The 18,180-nt window shown below is 39.9% G+C and overlaps 1 long non-coding RNA gene across 1 annotated transcript; it reads left to right on the top strand.

Moving 5' to 3' along the window:
- The first annotated feature begins 1,077 nt into the window (after positions 1-1,077).
- Positions 1,078-17,732, top strand: LOC129697241 (uncharacterized). The gene is made up of 3 exons (XR_008723478.1): positions 1,078-1,314; positions 14,108-14,161; positions 16,606-17,732. It is a non-coding gene; the product is annotated as an uncharacterized LOC129697241 (long non-coding RNA).
- The last annotated feature ends 448 nt before the right edge of the window (positions 17,733-18,180 follow it).

Below are 18,180 nucleotides of genomic sequence, written 5' to 3' on the forward strand. Positions count from 1 at the left end.
CAGTGCCAGGGACCTTGGTATGATCCTGACTCCGGCAGATATCTGTGCGCAGTTTGTAAGTTCGCCCCATGACCTGCGTAGGTTTTCTCTGGGAACTCCTGTCTCCTCCCATGCTCCAGAAGACGTACAGGTTTGTAGGTTAATTGGGTTCTGTAAATTGTCCCTAGAGTGCAGGATTGTGTTAGCGTATGGGGATTGCTGGTTGGTGCGGGCAGAAGGGCCTGTTTCTGTGCAGTATCTCTTAACTAAACTAAAAGTTTCACCTTTGCACTAAGGAAATTGGGCATTCACTGCAATTTGAAATATTGGCCATAGTTTTCAGAACAGACAGTGTTTGACACAATGACTGCTAAATTAGCATAAACCTATCATTAATAAAACACAGAGAAATCGCAGTTTCTGATCAATATTGTATTCACATGTACCCATCACTTTCTTTAATGTAATATTATGGCTGAGAACCTGTTACATTAGGAATGGGACGGTCCTTGTTGGACAACTGGTGAAAAGTTAATAGATTAAAAAAAAATTATAATACAAAATAGGTTAATTGGCCTCTGTAAATTAAATTGCCCCTAATGTGTAGGGAGCAGGTGACTAGGGATAACATGGAACTAATGTGAATGGGTGTTCGATGGTCAGTATGGATTTGGTGGGCTAAAAGGCCTGTTTCCATGCTGTATCTCTAAAACTAAAACTAAAATCCATATACTCTGAGAGTAATGCCCCTGTTCCACTTAGGAAACCTGAACGGAAACCTCTGGAGACTTTGCGCCCCACCCAAGGCTTCCGTGTGGTTCCCGGAGGTTGCAGGTGGTTGCCGGAGGTTGCAGGTAGTGGAAGCAGGTATGGAGACTGACAACTACCTCCGGGAACTGCATGGAAACCTTGGGTGGGGCACAAAGTCTCCAGAGGTTTTCGTTCAGGTTTCCTAAGTGGGATAGGGGCATAAGGTAGACAAAAATGCTGGAGAAACTCAGTGGGTGAGGCAGCATCTATGGAGCGAAGGGAATAGGCAACGTTTCGGGTCGAGACTCTTCTTCAAACCGGACCCGAAACGTTGTCTATTTCCTTCACTCCATAGATGCTGCCTCACCCGTTGAGTTTCTCCAGCATTTTTGTCTACCTTCGATTTTTCAGCATCTGCAGTTCCTTCTTAAATACTCTGAGAATAATCTGTCTTTTCTTTAGTTTCAAAGCAAAGCCACTGATTTCAGCAATGAACAATCCAAAAATTCGTCGGGTCACCAGATGTAACAAGTTTGATGATCGGTCTTCAGATTCCAAGAGGCACCTAAACGGACCTTCACAGAAGTATGGATTTGTTTCAGTTTCAGTTTCTTTGATATTGTCACCATGTGGAGTTTAATATTCTGATGCACAAAAATCAGGGGGAATAATGGTTATTTTAGTTTAGGTTATTATATTCAGGGGCCGCGGAGCGTTTTTGAAAGTGGAGGGGGCTGAGCGATCACTGGCCTTGGGGATACCCTGCGAGGGAGTGGAGCGACCAAGTGAGGAGAGGGTGTGGGAGGGGGGTGCCCACCCCTCTCACGGTAGGGACATTTTGAAATTTGATGTATTAAAATCGTGTTTTAGTGCATTGTAGAAGTATGATTTCAATATTTTTTGTTCGAAGTATTTTTAAGATAATGTAGGGCCTACATGAGAGATAGGAGCAGGTGATTATTATTTTTGTTATTTCTTGACCTCCACAAACTGGGGGATAATAATACAGGCCATCCCCCACCTCAAAAAGTGGAAGGCACTGGTGTGGACCCCACCGGATCCATCCCAGTGCCTTCCACAGTACAGAAAATTGGACAAAAAAAAACTTTTAAATATGTTATAATTTCAAGTGCTTTTTTTTAGTTTGTAGTTGGAAAAAGGGACAAGAAATAATCATAACATTTCCTGATTTTGCAAAGTCATACAAATTATGTTTTGCTCAGGGAAAAAATCAGAGTATTTTGAAAGTATGCGTTCTCCTTTTGACATGTATTTCATTTTGATTTGAATTTAGAATCATCAAACCATGACATTAATAAACGGGGTATATGTTTGTGGAAACGTTACTTTTTTTTAAAGTAAGACTTTTGAGAAATCTAAAATGCATTAGAAATATACATTTCATTGCACTGAATCTCTTGCCCAGAGTTGGTGAATCGAGGACCAGAGGACAGATTTAAGGTGAAGTGGAAAAGATTTCATAGGAATCTGAGGGGTAACCTTTTCCACACAAAGAGTGATGGGTATATGGAACAAGCTGCCAAAGGAGGTAGTTAAGGCAGGTGCTATCCCAACATTTAAGAAACAGTTAGACTGTTACATTGATAGGACATGTTGTAGCTGGGGCATGTTGGTGGGTGTGGACAAGTTGGGCTGAAGGGCCTGTTTTCACACTGTATCACTCTATGACGACATTATACCTCCACCGTGCATGAATGCCTCAATCAAGTGGTCGAGTTTTATAGCCATATACTCAAGCATAGACACAGAAAATAGGTGCAGGAATAGGCCATTCGGCCCTTCCAGCCAGCACTGCCATTCAATATGATCATGGCTGGTCATCTAAAATCAGTACCCCTTTCCTGTTTTTCCCCCCATATCCCTTCATTTTGCTTGCCCAAAGAGCTAAATGTAACTCTCTCTTGAAAACATCCAGTGAATTGGCCACCACTGCCTTTTGTAGCAGAGAATTCCACAGATTCACAACTCTCTGGGTGAAGAAAGTTTGGCCTCATCTCAGTCCTAAATGGCCTACCCCTTATTCTTAAACTGTGACCCCTGGTTCTGGACTCCCCCAACATCGGGAACAATTTTCCTGCAGTTACAGTAAGTGAAAATCTAGCAGGCCAGCAGGATACTTTATCCAACCACTCCCATTTGAAGGCCACTATCTTCCACCGCTTCTACCCAGTGCTAGGTACCTACTTCCAGCAGCCACTGGTTGTCCTCCAAGATGCACTGAGCTGCAGCCTGGTCTATGCCGGTCACAAGGGCGAATTCGGTGCAGAGACTCACGGCAGCGGCGTAACGCTTCCGACGCCTCCGACGGCCCAGGACTCTCGCACTGAGGCTGCTCCATGCCTGGAGATGCAGCGAGAGACTCGCCAGCCTGGCAAACACTCGCCAGCCCCGGCTTCCCATCCGCATCTGCCCCCGTCACTGCTTCTAGGTCCATCCCTCCCTCCCTCCGCCCCCGCTCTCCAACACCCACGACCAGCTTGCTCAGCACAGCAGCACAGCAGCGCCTCGTCCAAAGCCGGAGACATTGAAACATATCTAGCCAAAAAAGTGGGGAGGGGGGGCTGCAGCTCCCCCAGCCCCCGGTTCTGCGGTCCATGACTTTAATCAAAGATAATCATCTTTGATTAAAGATAATATAAATGCCTATCAGGGAAATTAAAGCAGACATGAGAATTTAATAATCCTGTCGATAGTCAATGGAATTCTCCATCTAGTGAGTAAAGACATTTTGTACCTGTGTTTACGTCTTTTGGATTTTAGCACATTTGAACCTCTTCTTTCTGCTGTTTATTCAGTGGCTTAAATTTATTTTTAAAACAAGTTAACAAGTCCAATTAAAATTTGAACAATGGACCTTGTAGAGCAGTTTTGGAGTTTGAGTTTATATATTGCATTACACACAGGATGAAAATAATAGAAAATCACTGGAAATCTGTAAAAAATGATCAGTGGACAATTGACTAACTAAATGCTTTCCTCCAGCAATGCATTATGTTTAGACTCAATTTCTAAGACTCAATGTCTAAAACTGAATTCATGGGTGTACAATATTAATTAGTTTCATAATCTTTCAGCATCACCAACAGAACTAAGCATCATTTAATTCCCAAGAAACTGAATTAGTTTTCTTGCCTCTGTAGTGTTTCAACGATTTCATAGAAATGACCAATTAAAAATCTAAATGAAAAACATACCATCAAATTTCCCTTTTATATAATTAATTACTGAGTACATTATTTTTCCATTTACATGGAAAAACAGAGCAGTGGTGACAAAATCAGCATTAACTTATACAACAGCATTATAAGTATTGAAACCATTTTGGCATTTTATAATGAATCGGACAAAGACAGCTGTGGACACTTGTCATTGCTGTAGTCAGGCATTTATAGAACAGTACAAGAATAGACTCTTCAACCCACAATGTCTGTACTGACCATGATCCCAAATTAATCAGCTTGCACATCTATTTGACCGCTTTTGGTCCACTGTGCTGCGATTTCCGAGAGAACGTCGTCATCTACGGACGTCATTTTTGGCCATCTCTCTCAGAGCCCCCCTCTGCCTTCCGTGACCAGAAGATTTTTCCCATCGATGAAAAATCAGAGATATATTAATGTTTTAAAAAAATTCGCCATTCTCTCTGCTTCCCCCGCTGGCGGCAGGGAGAGGGACTATAAAACCCGGATATTTAGTCCCTCACTCAGTCTCTGCCAGACCCAGGAAGCGAGAGGGTGACGGCTCTCTGAGCTGCGAATAACACTGAACGCACGTCTACTCCACGGTGAGTCCCCTCGATGCAGCTGTAAAGTGGCTGCTGCCCAATTGTTTGCCTCGGCCTTTTAAAAAGTTTGTGTTCATATAATGAATTTTGGTCGTCGGGTGGCTGCAGCCAAATTGTTTGCCTTGGCTATTAAAATCGTTGCAACAGTTGGCTGCCAGCCCAATAATCCATTCGGCCCACAATGTATATATTAGCCCTCTGGAAACCAGTACCTTCCCGCAACACCCATACTAGCGCAACAGAAAGGCCCCCCCCCCCACTGGCGAGCAATATTGGAATTGGTGGAGAGGTGGAATATTGCGTTGGTGACCAGCCCTCCATGTGATTCTGGAACCCAACGGGTCCCACTTAGTCTAGTTGTTTATATCCCTCCAGTTCCGTTCTGTTCATGGGTCTGTCTAAATGGCTTTTAAACATTGCTCTCATATCTGCTTTCACCACTTCCCCAGACAGTGTTTTCCAGGGATGTGGTTGAATGAAAGGGACTTTCTGGAGATAGTCTGCATGGAATGGCCTGCGACTGGGATGATTTACCTCCAGCAATTTCTTTACTGTGAGGTATGACTTCCATCACTGGATTTTCCTCCCTTAATGCTCACATACTTAAGTATTAATATGGCTTCTAATGGCACACTCCATTAAATGCCACCTTAATGTCAAGTGCATCCACTCTCATCTCACTTCTGGAACTAAGTGCTTTAGCACATCTTTAACTAAGGTTGTGATGAAATCTAACGTTCTTGGTGAAATCTAAATTAGGAATTGGTCTGCAGGTCAATGGTGAGTAAAATAATGCAACACAACTGTTGCCTACACCTTTTAGCACTTTGCAGTTATATTGTTCAATCATTAATCATCCCTAGCTCTGATATATTGAAGAAGGGAACATCATTAATGAAGCAGCTGCAGATGGTTGGTATACAACACACTTAATAAACTCTTGCAATGATATCCTGGAGCTGAGATAATTGGCCTGCAATAGTTGCAACCAATTTATTTTGTGCAAGCTGACTGTAGACTGCAGGGAGATTATCCATGGCTTCCTACTAACCTTTTAGTGGACTCTTTGATGCCACACATCGTCAAATACTACTTTAATGTCAAGGGAAAGTCTCTCTCACTCTGAACCTGGAGATCAACTTTGTGTTTAGACCAAGCTCAATTGTCCCTTAGGCCAAATGTATTCAAAATTATCAACAAGACTCTGTAGTTGGGAACTAAAATAAAATAGTGTATTCTTCCCTTCTTGTGAGTGTGTATGAATGGCTTTGACATCTCTAATAGATACTTTTAAATATAATTTTTGACTATTAAATTTTATACTCTTGAAGTTCAGTTTCTATATAATCATCATTTCTACTTATGGTTCGATCCTGAATACAGTTAGAGTTTTGTTTTGGGATTTCTGCAGTCTAATCACATATGGCAAAGTTTCAAAAATCCAATAAGTTTGGGATTTTGGTGCTGCCTTACTGGCTGATTTTCCAGCCTGATTAATGTAATTCCTAATAGTACTTAGCACACTTTTAATTAAGTTTGTTTTAAATGTTACACAGTAATATGATAATTTTCCAGTGAGTCCAATAAGTTTAAAGGATTGCAGGAAATGGGGCCCTGGGGAGTTTAAAGTGAGTGTGGGAATTGAGGTCCCACTGAGTAGAAAGGGAGACTGGGAAACAGTACTTCAGTAAACCAGATGCCCAACCACCTAGATTTTTAATTAATCAGTCAGTGGATTATTGGGCTTTTACTGTGCAGTGTAAATTGTTTGGCTTTTATGTAGTGGCTCATTAATGAATTAACGGGCACCTGATTTTCTGTCCAGACTCTCTCCCCTTTATACAGTAATAAACAACTTGTTAAGAAGTCTAATTGCTGTTTGTTGAACATGGCAAATATGCATAATTAATTCCATCTGTATGAACATTTATTAATTTCCTTTGCTTTAATATTTTGACCTACCGTATGGCAAACATGGAAATGCTGTTCAGTTCAGTATTCCACAAATATTCAGAGTCATATACAGAATGGAAACAGGCTCTTCAACCCAACTTGCCCACTCTGACCAAAATGTCCCTTCTACACGAGTCCCACCTTCCGACATTTGACCCATGTCCCTCTGAAGCTTTTGTATCCTTTGGCCCATATATCTCCAAACCTTTCCTATATTTCCCAAAGCTAATATTCATGTGCCTATTTATTTTTGCTTCTGAAACTGAATTATCTTACAGTTGATCATCAAATCATAGTCAGACTTGCTGACAGGGTCAATCTAGCTTTCCTTGCCACCAACAGACTGTTGGACACCATGTGTAAGAATGAACTGCAGATGCTGGTTTTAAACCAAAGATAGACACAAAAAGCTGGAGCAACTCAGCGGGACGGGCATCATCTGGAGAGAAGAAATGGGTGACGTTTCTGGTTGAGACCCTTCTTCAGACTGGTTAGGGAAAGAAAGTGTCCATAGAGAGTGTCCTGACACATGGCATCCTGGTGTGGTATGGAAACAGTCCTGCGGCTGATAAGAAGGCTCTGCATCAATACAGCCCAGAAGATCACCAACACACATCTGCCTGCCCTGGAAGAGATCTATAGCTCTCGTTGCTTGTGGAAGGCATCGCGCATACTAAAGGACTCATCTCATCCTGCACATCACTTGTTTGCCCTTCTGCCCTCAGGAAAGTGTTACAGGTCCATCAAATCACACACCACAAGTTTAACAAACAGTTTCTACCCCAAGGCCATCACCACTCTGAACTCTGCACTGAACGCACCCCCCCTCCCCCCCCCCCCCATAGCCAATATTTTGTACTGCCACAACACAATATTGTGAAATATTGCACATTCTGATGACTTGACATTTTTCTTACCGTTTATGTTGTTTCCATTGTCATTATTATTTATCTGATACATTGGATTCCACTCGGGCAGTGCGCCTGAAATTTTGTTGTATGTATTTACAATAAAGTGTATTATTATTATTATAAGGGAAATGAGAGATACAGATGGTGAAGTGGAGGGATAACAATGAATGAAAGAAATGCAAAAAAGTAACGATGATAAAGGAAACAGCCATTGTTAGCTGTTTGTTGGGTGAAAATGAGAAGCTGGTCCGACTTGGGTGAGGGAGGGATAGAGAAAGAGGGAATGCTGGGGCTCCCTGAAGCGAGATAAATCAATATTCATACCACTAGTCTGTAAGCTGCCCAAGCAAAATATGAGATGCTGTTCCTCCAATTTGCATTTAGCCTCACTCTGACAATGGAGGACCTTTCTGTCCATGTAGGAATGAGAAGGAGAATTAAAGTGTCCGGGTGATCAGGTTGGTTCTAGTGGGCTGAGCTAAGGTGTTCCGTGAAATGATTGCCAAGTATGCGTTTGGTCTCACCGATGTATAAGAGTCCACATCTTGAACAGCAGATACAGTAGATGAGGTTGGAGGAGGTACAAGGGAACCACAAAAATGTTGTGGTCTGGTGCTGAAGAACCAAATGTCAAAGTGCAGCTAGGAAATGACTAACAGAACTCGGTTAACAAAGTCAGTACTTGTACGTTCGTGCAGGACTCAAACGTTGATATTTATGGGAGTAAATGTTGATGGTTTGGTAAGGAACTGTTGGTATACCTAGCTAGTCTGGCCCAATGACAGATGAAAGTGATTTGGTTCTTCATGTCCATTCCAGCCAAGAAGAAAGCTGTTATGCTTACCAAGGGCCGAATCCTGCATTCCAGCCTTGTTCTGCTCAAGACAACTATTTTCTTCTGCATTATCAACAAAACTAAACAAAATTAATTTTTAGGAGCATTTTCAAAGTGTCACTTGAGACCGAGAGCTCCATTTTCCAGCTTACATTCTCTGGTCATAGACTTTTGGTAATACATATAGATCTGACTAAGATCCCAGGTATTTGTCCTGAATTATGGAATTAATTACTACAGCAAAACTCTGAATTTCAATTATTTGGAAGTCCCTGGTGGTTCCACATATGACTGACCAGGTGGCGTTTCCTTGGGCCAGACTAGCTGGGTATACCAACAGTTGCTTACCAAACCATCAAAATTTACTCCCATAAATATCAACAAGTTTGAGTCCTGCACGAACGTACAAGTACTGACTTTGTTAACCGAGTTCTGTTAGTCATTTCCTAGCTGCACTTTGACATTTAGTTCTTCAGCACCAGACCACAACACTTTTGTGATACAGGAACAGCAAGTTCATTCATTTATATGGAGAGGCATTGTTGCAAGGGAAGGAAGACAAGCAAATGGTAATTTACATTAATTGAATGAATAATGTTTCTCTCCTATTTCCCAGGGCCTTATTTCCTGCACTCATTTTCCCACCCACCACAGTTCTGTATTCTCTTGTAGAAAAGGAACTGCAGATGCTGGTTAATACACAAAAGTGCTGGAATAACTCAGCAGGTCAGACAACATCTCTGGTGAACATCAATTGTTCTCTTGTCTGCTCTCTACTGCGTTCTCTTCCCATTCACAAAGGCCCATTTCCTGTGTTTAAAGGGAACTTACCCAATTCAATGCAAAGTTTATTGTAATACAGTGCAACATGTAACAAAAGGTGAATTCAAAATGTGTTGTTTTATTAATATAAATAATAATCTGGAAGGTCTGCTACTCCGGCACCACCAATGTCCCGAGTGTGCTGGATTATTGGAATATTAATATTTGCCGATTTCCTGCCTGCTGGTGTTGTGGTTTATATTTGCCCACAGTTTGCCTCGTGTTTTGCTGTAAGTGAGAGTATTATATTTAAATAATAATAAAAAGCCATTTGTGCATCTGCATGAACAAATTCAACTAGTAAACATAGAAACATAGAAAATAGGTGCAGGAGTAGGCCATTCGGCCCTTCGAGCCTGCACCGCCATTCAATATGATCATGGCTGATCATCCAAATCAATATCCCATACCTGCCTTCTCTCCATACCCCCTGATCCCTTTAGCCACAAGGGCCACATCTAACTCCCTCTTAAATATGGCCAATGAACTGGCCTCAACTACCTTCTGTGGCAGAGAATTCCACAGATTTACTACTCTCTGTGTAAAAAAATATTTTCTCATCTCGGTCCTAAAGACTTCCCTCTTATCCTTAAACTGTGACCCCTTGTTCTGGACTTCCCCAACATCGGGAATAATCTTCCTGCATCTAGCCTGTCCAACCACTTAAGAATTTTGTAAGTTTCTATAAGATCCCCCCTCAATCTTCTAAATTCTAGAGTGTACAAGCCAAGTCTATCCAGTCTTTCTATATATGAAAGTCCTGCCATCCCAGGAATCAGTCTGGTGAACCTTCCCTGTACTCCCTCTATGGAAAGAATGCCTTTCCTCAGATTTGGAGACCAAAACTGTACACAATACTCCAGGTGTGGTCTCACCAAGACCCTGTACAACTGCAGTAGAACCTCCCTGCTCTTATACTCAAATCCTTTTGCTATGAATGCTAGCATACCATTCGCTTTCGTAATACCATTTGTAATATTGTCTGGAAGCTTAACTTCGACAAAAAGCACAGACAAGCCTCTCCTGATGGTTTGTGGTCTGGGCTGAAATGGCCCCAGTTAGCCCGAGTCAAACTGAGTTTCTGCTATGAATCTATAATGAATGAAATTCATAAAAAGCAGATCTAATGTTCAGAAAATTTGGTAAACCACAAATCGGGCAGGCCTAGCATTCTATTCAATGTGGGAATCATGCCAGGAACAATTTGGGTCCAGTCCTTTTGGAGTTATTTATATTTTTCTGTACTTGGTCTCCTCTTGTGATTTCTGGATGGGGTTTCTGTTCAAGAAGGAACTGCAGATGCTGGAAAATCGAAGGTAGACAAAAGTGCTGGAGAAACTCAGTGGGTGCGGCAGCATCTATGGAGCGAAGGAAACGTGTAATGTATCGGGCCGAAGAAGGGTTTCGGCCCGAAACGTTGCTATTTCCTTCGCTCCATAGAAGCTGCCACACCCGCTGAGTTTCTCCAACACTTTTGTCTACTACAGGTAACAATATTTTCTAATTTTTGACATGACGATCTTCTTGATATACAGATTGTTTTACTGTGGGCTTTCTCCCCTCGATTCATTTTGAGATTTAAAGGGAATCTTGATTTTCTAAACCATATGCAGATCAAGATTTTTACCCACACCTGCGAACTTACTCACTATTCTAGGGTAGATGGTTGGCTTCAGGTGTCATGTTTCTAATTGAACTAAATAGCAACTTGCCTTTAATTCCGCACATTGGGCGGGTCTGTAAAACACCTCCCTCAAATTTGCAAAATGTTGCTAATTTTCCCTATTATAATTGCTCTATGATGGCATGCAAGCCACGATCTTAATCAAGATCCCACAACAGATCTAGTCGCAGTACAACTGATGTCCAGTAAGGCTGTGCAGAAGCTCAATTGCTTTTTGTCCAATCTTTGTCATTGTAATGCACCTCATCTTCAACAAGGTTCCTGGTAGATTGGCGGGGAAACTATTTAGTCTAGATTCAAGCTAAGTTGCTTTCACCCCGGAACCAGGGTCATTCAAATCTCTGTGGTCGACCCTCAGTATGTATTTTAGAAGGCAAAATTACTAGTCATCATCAAGTCATTCACTGACGCATAAGAGAGATCCTGGAAAACCTGGATGACATCCCGAGATCAAGGCCTCAAACCCAACATAGTCCTCATGGTCTACTGCATAGCATTCCCCCAACATGGCTTGATTACACACTGTTGGCTCCATTGGTTAAGTCACATTGTTTGTATGTCCAACAGCTTGAGTCCCAAAAAAACTCTACAATTCTGGCCTCTTGAGAAAAAATATTGAAGGATGTTCTCAAATCCTTCCTGAAAGGTTTTGCAATATTCACACTCTCTCCTGGGGACCTCAGGCCTACTTTCACACTAAATGGTAATTTGGGGTAATGAAAAGAATCCCAAATTTATGTGTCAAAAGCATGTCACGACTCAAAAACTATCTACTCACCTATTCAGTCAATTGCATCCTGTCTCATCTATTGAATGTACACAAAAATGCTGGAGAAACTCAGCGGGCGCAGCAGCATCTATGGAGCAAAGGAAATAGGCAACGTTTCGGTCCGAAATGGCCTAGGACTTAGACATTGGTCATTTCCGTCACATCAGATTCCACAGAACCAGAACAAGTCATCCTTGAACCCGAGGGACATCCTAGTATTATTAATAATAATAGTACTATGAATAGCAAAAATCCATTGGATACAATTTTTTTACATTTATTTCTTTGAGCAGAGAACAATTGCCCTCAATTTGAAACTATAAAATAAATCGATTAATTCTACAACTGTTGTTGCAGAGAATTGCAGAACCTGCCCAGAGGAAATGATTTGTAGGTATTGGTAAGTTATGTACATTTAAATTGTATTAATATATTAGATATTGCCATTGAGTTTTCTAAGAAATAATAAATGATTATTTGGATAAGGTACAAAGTGCCTGAATAACTTAGCAGGACTGCAACATCTCCGGAGAACATTGATAGGTGACGTTTTGCATTGGAACCCATCTTCTCAGACCATCCTGACCCGAATCTTCATTGATCCATATTCTCCAGAGATGTTGCCTGATCTGCTGAGTTACTCCACCACTTTGTGTCCTTTTGTTGTAAACCAGCATCTGCAGTTCCTAGCATCTTCAATGATTATTTGGTATTTACTCACTTGCACTATGCAAAAACAACAGGGTTTCAGTAATATTCAGAGGTTGCTGTTTAAAAGATAAAACAAATATATTTGAAGATTTTAATTCAAAAGAACCATGTTGAAAGTACTTAAAATAAAGTAATGATATATATAGATATATACATATTCATGAAAAACGAAGCTATTTTGGCATTATAATTATTTTCATTACGTTTTGAACTACTGCCATTTTAAGATAGTGAATGGAGCAAAATTATTGATCCTGTAAACTTAGGTGGTAGTGATAGGTTCGACTCCTATTGTAAATTAACATTGTTTTCAGGGTAAAGAAATGAGTGAACCTTAGCATCTTTAAGCTGCAGACTCAGGAAGTCCAGCACAAGGCAACGACAGTTAAGGTTATCGGATTGCATATCTTTGGTAGCTGAAGATTTCATGTTCTAAGCATCATAGTTATATGATTTTTTTCATGATGTTTTAAATTTTTTGCCAAGATGAAACTTTACAATGAACGTAAAACATTTATGTCATGCAAACCACTTAATTGCATAAATGTTTGATAAATCGTAATTTCCTTCATTTGCTATCGCTATCCATTCTACAGTAGCCCTTTTAATTCATTTTTAGTGGACTCGATTAAAGTGTTTTTCAGTAATTAATACAAATAATATTAATGTTTTTATACAAAGTCGGTGTATTTTTAATATTCATTCATTTCTTTAAATACAATTTATCTAGAAATCTATAAAAAAAATATTTAGATGTATCAAGTATTATGTAGAACAAAAAGGGGATGATCACTTTGATGGGACTGCATTATGTGCCCCCCCCCAGTAGTCAGCGGGAATTGGATGAGCAGAGGTGCAGGGAGATTGCAGGTAGATCTAAGAATAATATGGTAATGTTAGTGGGAGATTTGTTAAGTGCATCCAAGAAAACGACCCATCAGTAAATAGAGGGCCCTACTAGATAGGATGGAAGACTGGACCTCCTCATAGGGCATGAGGAGATGCAAGTGATTGAAGTGTCAGTGGGGGCATTAAACATTTGAGTCCTGAATAAAAAGAAAAGGCTATGAGATTGTGATTGTAAATTTAGGAAACAGCTTGGAATGCTGATGCAAGACAACTTTCTAGTAAAGCTAATTAATCTCAATATACCTTCCACTTCAAAGACTTACTGTTACTGAAAAGATTTTAAGAGAAAGAAATCTGCACCCATAAGACTAGTAAAGTGCATTGGAGATTTTATTATATTTCATAGTAAAGGAAAGCATTGGATCTTAACGTAAAGTGTAAAGCTGTTGGCTGATGAAAGGTCCCTCATTAGCTATGTAAAGTCCTCAACATGTTGGATGGATGATTTGGTGCATATCTGATGTATTTTGCAGAATAATGAATTTAGTTTAAGAATCAAAGCATTTGTCTATTACAATAGACTAAGAATTTTCCTTTGTAATAATACAGGGAATGAGAGAGCTGATTATGAAGTAGAAGATGTCACTTGGTATTGTCAGTACCTAATTCACTGTGAGTTACAAAATACCTATCACAACTTCATATATTAATTGGTGCCATCACATTCCTTGCTCGTTCTTGGCTTCCAGTAATATGAATATAATGGAATATCCTGTGTGTGTACTTAGGAATTTATATCATTAAAGTCTATTTGCAAGTTAGAAGAATAAAGTGTCGTTTTTTATATTTCACTGCTCCGTTCAATTAATCAAATCCTGAACTAATGTTTTTCAAATAAAAAAGAAAGTAGGTAAAACATTTTAACAAACAGAACATTACATTAACTAAAATATATTAAAAATAACAGAGCTTTAGCATTTCATACATAAGCAAAATATTCATCTCTTTAAGCAATAATATTGATATTTTCTATCCTCAGTGAACAATGCAAACAGAAGAAAAGAACGAGTATGGTACCCAAGAAAAAACCATTGTAAGTTGAAAGTTCAAGTACAAACATCATATGTCCATTGAGGTTTGACTGACTGATCGGAAAAGGGTGCCTGGACATGCCTGACAATTGCTGGCCAGTCATTGTAACTTTTGTGGTGAAAGCTTTCAAAAGGAAAATTATATTAAATAAATTAATCAGTCTGAAAATAAAAAATAATCAGTCTGAAGAAGGGTTCCAACCTGAAACTTCATGATCTCCAGAGATGTTGCCTGACCTACTGAGTTTTACTCCAGCACTTTGTCTTCTTTCATAAACCGGCATCTACAGTTATTTGTTTCTAGATTAAACAAATGGTCACTTAAAGTGGTTGGAATAAATGATGGAGAGCTAATACAAATTTGAGCAAGCCAAATTACATTGATTGAGTTTTTTGATGTTACAGCAAATGTTAATAAATGAAATTAAGCTAGATGTTATCTAAACAAATTTTCAAAAGGTATTTCTAAGTCCCACAGAAAACAAACTGGCAGCACATTTAAGGAAATAAATAGCTCCATTTTAGAACAGATCAGAATCCTAAATGTTGCATTTCAGACTTGAACAGTGTTATTCCCCTAAAAGTCAGCACTGCAACCTTTTATTGTTGAAATCCATTAATTGCTTGAAAACATGCAAAATTGGAGGTTATAAATATTGCAGAGGATAGCAAGACACTGTAAGGGGACATAGCGGAATGGGCAGACAAAAATAAAATATTGTACAGCAAAGTGAGATGATATATTTTGGTGCGAAGAAAAGAGACCTATAAATGGCATTGTTTTGATGATCGTTGGAGCAGGGATCCTGGGTGTATACCTTTGAACATAGTAGAATATGTTGAGGATGCGGTTCGTAAAACACATGGAATCTTTGTGCTTCATAAGGAGGCTTGGAGAACAAATAGAGAAGCTATCTTGAACCATACCAACCACACTGATGAAGCCATGATGGAATAGTGCGTCTAACATTTCACTTTATTTACGGGAGGATGTTAAGATCCAAGAAAGGTCTAATATACCTTTCCTATAAGGATACTGCTATACCTATACAGAGGTAAGATTTCACAAAGTCACAACATTAACTTGGATAAGCTGCAAATTTTTTCCTTATAGCAAGTTAGGTTGAGGGAAAAATTAAGTGGTTTACAAGATTATAATATGTGAGAAGCTGTCCCCAATAGTGCAAGAAACAGTAGTGAGCATAAGATAGACTTGTGATGAAAGTTTTTTCTCTTAAAGATAAAGAACTCGCTGCCTACATGAGTGGCAGAAGCAGTCAATCAGGGATTGCACAAGGGATGTGTGTAGTCACTAAGGGAAAATAATGTGCAGGGTTACAGAGGGAGAGAGCAGGTGAATGCCATTGATGAGATTGTTCCACAAGGATTTGGCATGGACTCGATGTGTTAAATGGCCATCTCCTGAGCTGGAACTATTCTAACATTACATTGCATAGCGAGATTAAATAAATTGTGTTTGTTTTCTCAGAACAACGTCAAAGATTTGGGACAATTGTTTGAAAACACATGAAAGCAATTGCCAAAATTGATCCAGGCCATTGTTCAACATGATGGATAAGTCAATAAATAGGGAGCACATGTGGAAAGTTAGGTGGAGAGAGTAATGATTGAAGATTTGCTTTTCCATCCAAAGAGTAATAGACTATGGATAGATAGATAGATAGATAGATAGATAGATAGATAGATAGCCTTTATTGTCATTCAGACCGAAGTCTGAACGAAATTTCAGCAGTCATACATATATTACAATAAAAACAACAAAAACAACAATAAACACACATGAACATCCACCACAGTGAGTCCACCCAACATCTCCTCACTGTGATGGAGGCATAAATTATAGAAAGATTCAGAATGGAAACAGACCCTTTAGCCAACTGGATGTGCACCAAGCATCACCCACCTAATATACGAATCTACTTTAACTCAATTTTTTAAAATATTTTCCCCATATTGTCATCAACTCTCCACATCATTCAATTTGACGCTTGTGGGAAATTGCATTGGACAACTTACCTACCAATCCGTGCATCTTTGGCATATCGGAGACAATCAAAGAGAATGGATGAAACCTATGTGATCACAGGGGGATCATGCAAACTCCATAGAGACAGCACCCAAAATCAGGATTGAACCCAAGTCTCTAGCACTCCGAGGCAGCAGCTATACCAGGTGTGTCACCACATTTGCCTGGCCAGCTATTTAAAGTATGCTATAAATGGCTTCAAATCACAATTGCAAATATAATACAGGCAAAACAGACTGATGACTGAGGAGAAAGTAGGTTGGGGTGAATTTGATCTTACAATCTTCAAGATTTGTTTATCCTTCATTTTTCTGACAGGATTAAGCCAATGGTGAATATTTCATTGAATTTCTTCATGTGATCATTTCACCAATGTCATTTTTTGGTCTATCTTGACAGTATACCATTTGCAGACAAACTCAAGATGGAAGAGTTAGAGGAGGATAAACTTGCAGTAAAAATGTTAAACACGTGGGAAGCATCTCCATCTCTGGTAAACCCATGATTGGCAGTGATGTGAAAAGAAATGAATAAATATGTCACACAGCAAAGGTCTTTGATTCTCATGTTATTTTGTAAACGCTTGAATCCTAAATGAATACTGGACTCCTTTAACCAAAAAGTCAAAAACCTTATTTGGGAATAGAGTTCAGTTTCATCTTTGACACTCATTTTACTAGAGGCAGGGAAAGGTCTTTATGCAGGTGTCTTTCTGAGAAAAGTGCTCAATTAGTCCCTGCCCACATACTCTTCCACCTCCATTATAATGGCAAAGAAAAATGTGCTCACCAAAAATCCAATGCTTGGTCCCTCATTATTTGCCACAGCGCTTCATGGTGGGAGAAATATGCCTCACACCCTAGGAAGCAAAGGAAATCACATTCCAGATAGTGATGTATATGAAAGCAGCTTAAAATAATCCTAAAAGCTTTCCTCGCTCCTTTTTTTGAAGAATATATTATACCCCTGTTCAGCCTCAAAACTTCCCCTTCTAAAATCAGACCAGGCTGAATGTGGAACAGTTACTCCTAAAAATGAACAAATGAACTATCATGCATTGTGAATGCAAGTGCTTGAATATTGGAACTGAGACTTTGTTCTTTATTTAAATAAGCATAACATTGAGCATTTTGACAGTGCAATATTGGTAGACTGATCCAGAAAATTAAGATGTAGCAGATTAACAGTGGAATTAGCCACATGGAATCAGAACTGGTTTACTGATAGAAGGCAGAAGTTAGTGACGGTGGGATAATATTTAGGCTGGAGGTCTGTGACAAGTAGAGTTCCACAGGGATCTTTGATGGGAAATCTGCCTTTTAGTTTAGTTTAGAGATACAGCACAGAAACAGGCCCTTCGGCCCACCGAGTCCGCGCTGGCCAGTGATCGTACTATTAACACTATCCTACACACACTAGGGACAATTTACACTTACACCAAGCCAATTAACCTACAAACCTGTATGTCTTTGGAATGTGGGAGGAAACCGAAGATCTCGGTGAAAACCCACGCGGTCACGGGGACAATGTACAAACAGCTCTGTAGTTGGGATTGAACCCGGGTCTCAAGCGCTATAAGGCAGCAACTCTATTGCTGTGCCACTGTACCACCCTTTTAAAAAATATATATACAATTTACTTGGATGTAAATGACTTGGATGTAAATCCACTTTGGTAGCAAAAGACTGGAAGGCAGATTACTATCTATATGGTGTTAAATTGGGAAAAGGGGAAGTGCAATGGGATCTGTGTGTCCTTGTTCATCAGTCAATGAAAGTAAGCATGCAGGTACAGCAGGCAGTGAAGAAAGTGAATGGCATGTTGGCCGTCATAACAAGAGGAGTTGAATAGGAGCAAAGAGGCCCTTCTACAGTTGTATAGGCCCCTAGTGAGACCAAACCTGGAGTATTGCGTGCAGTTTTGGTCCTCTAATTTGTGGAAGGACATTCTTGCTATTGAGGGAGTGCAGCGTAG

This window comes from Leucoraja erinacea, chromosome 5 (assembly GCF_028641065.1).
Source record: "Leucoraja erinacea ecotype New England chromosome 5, Leri_hhj_1, whole genome shotgun sequence".
In the NCBI taxonomy this organism is placed as follows: Eukaryota; Metazoa; Chordata; class Chondrichthyes; order Rajiformes; family Rajidae; genus Leucoraja; species Leucoraja erinaceus.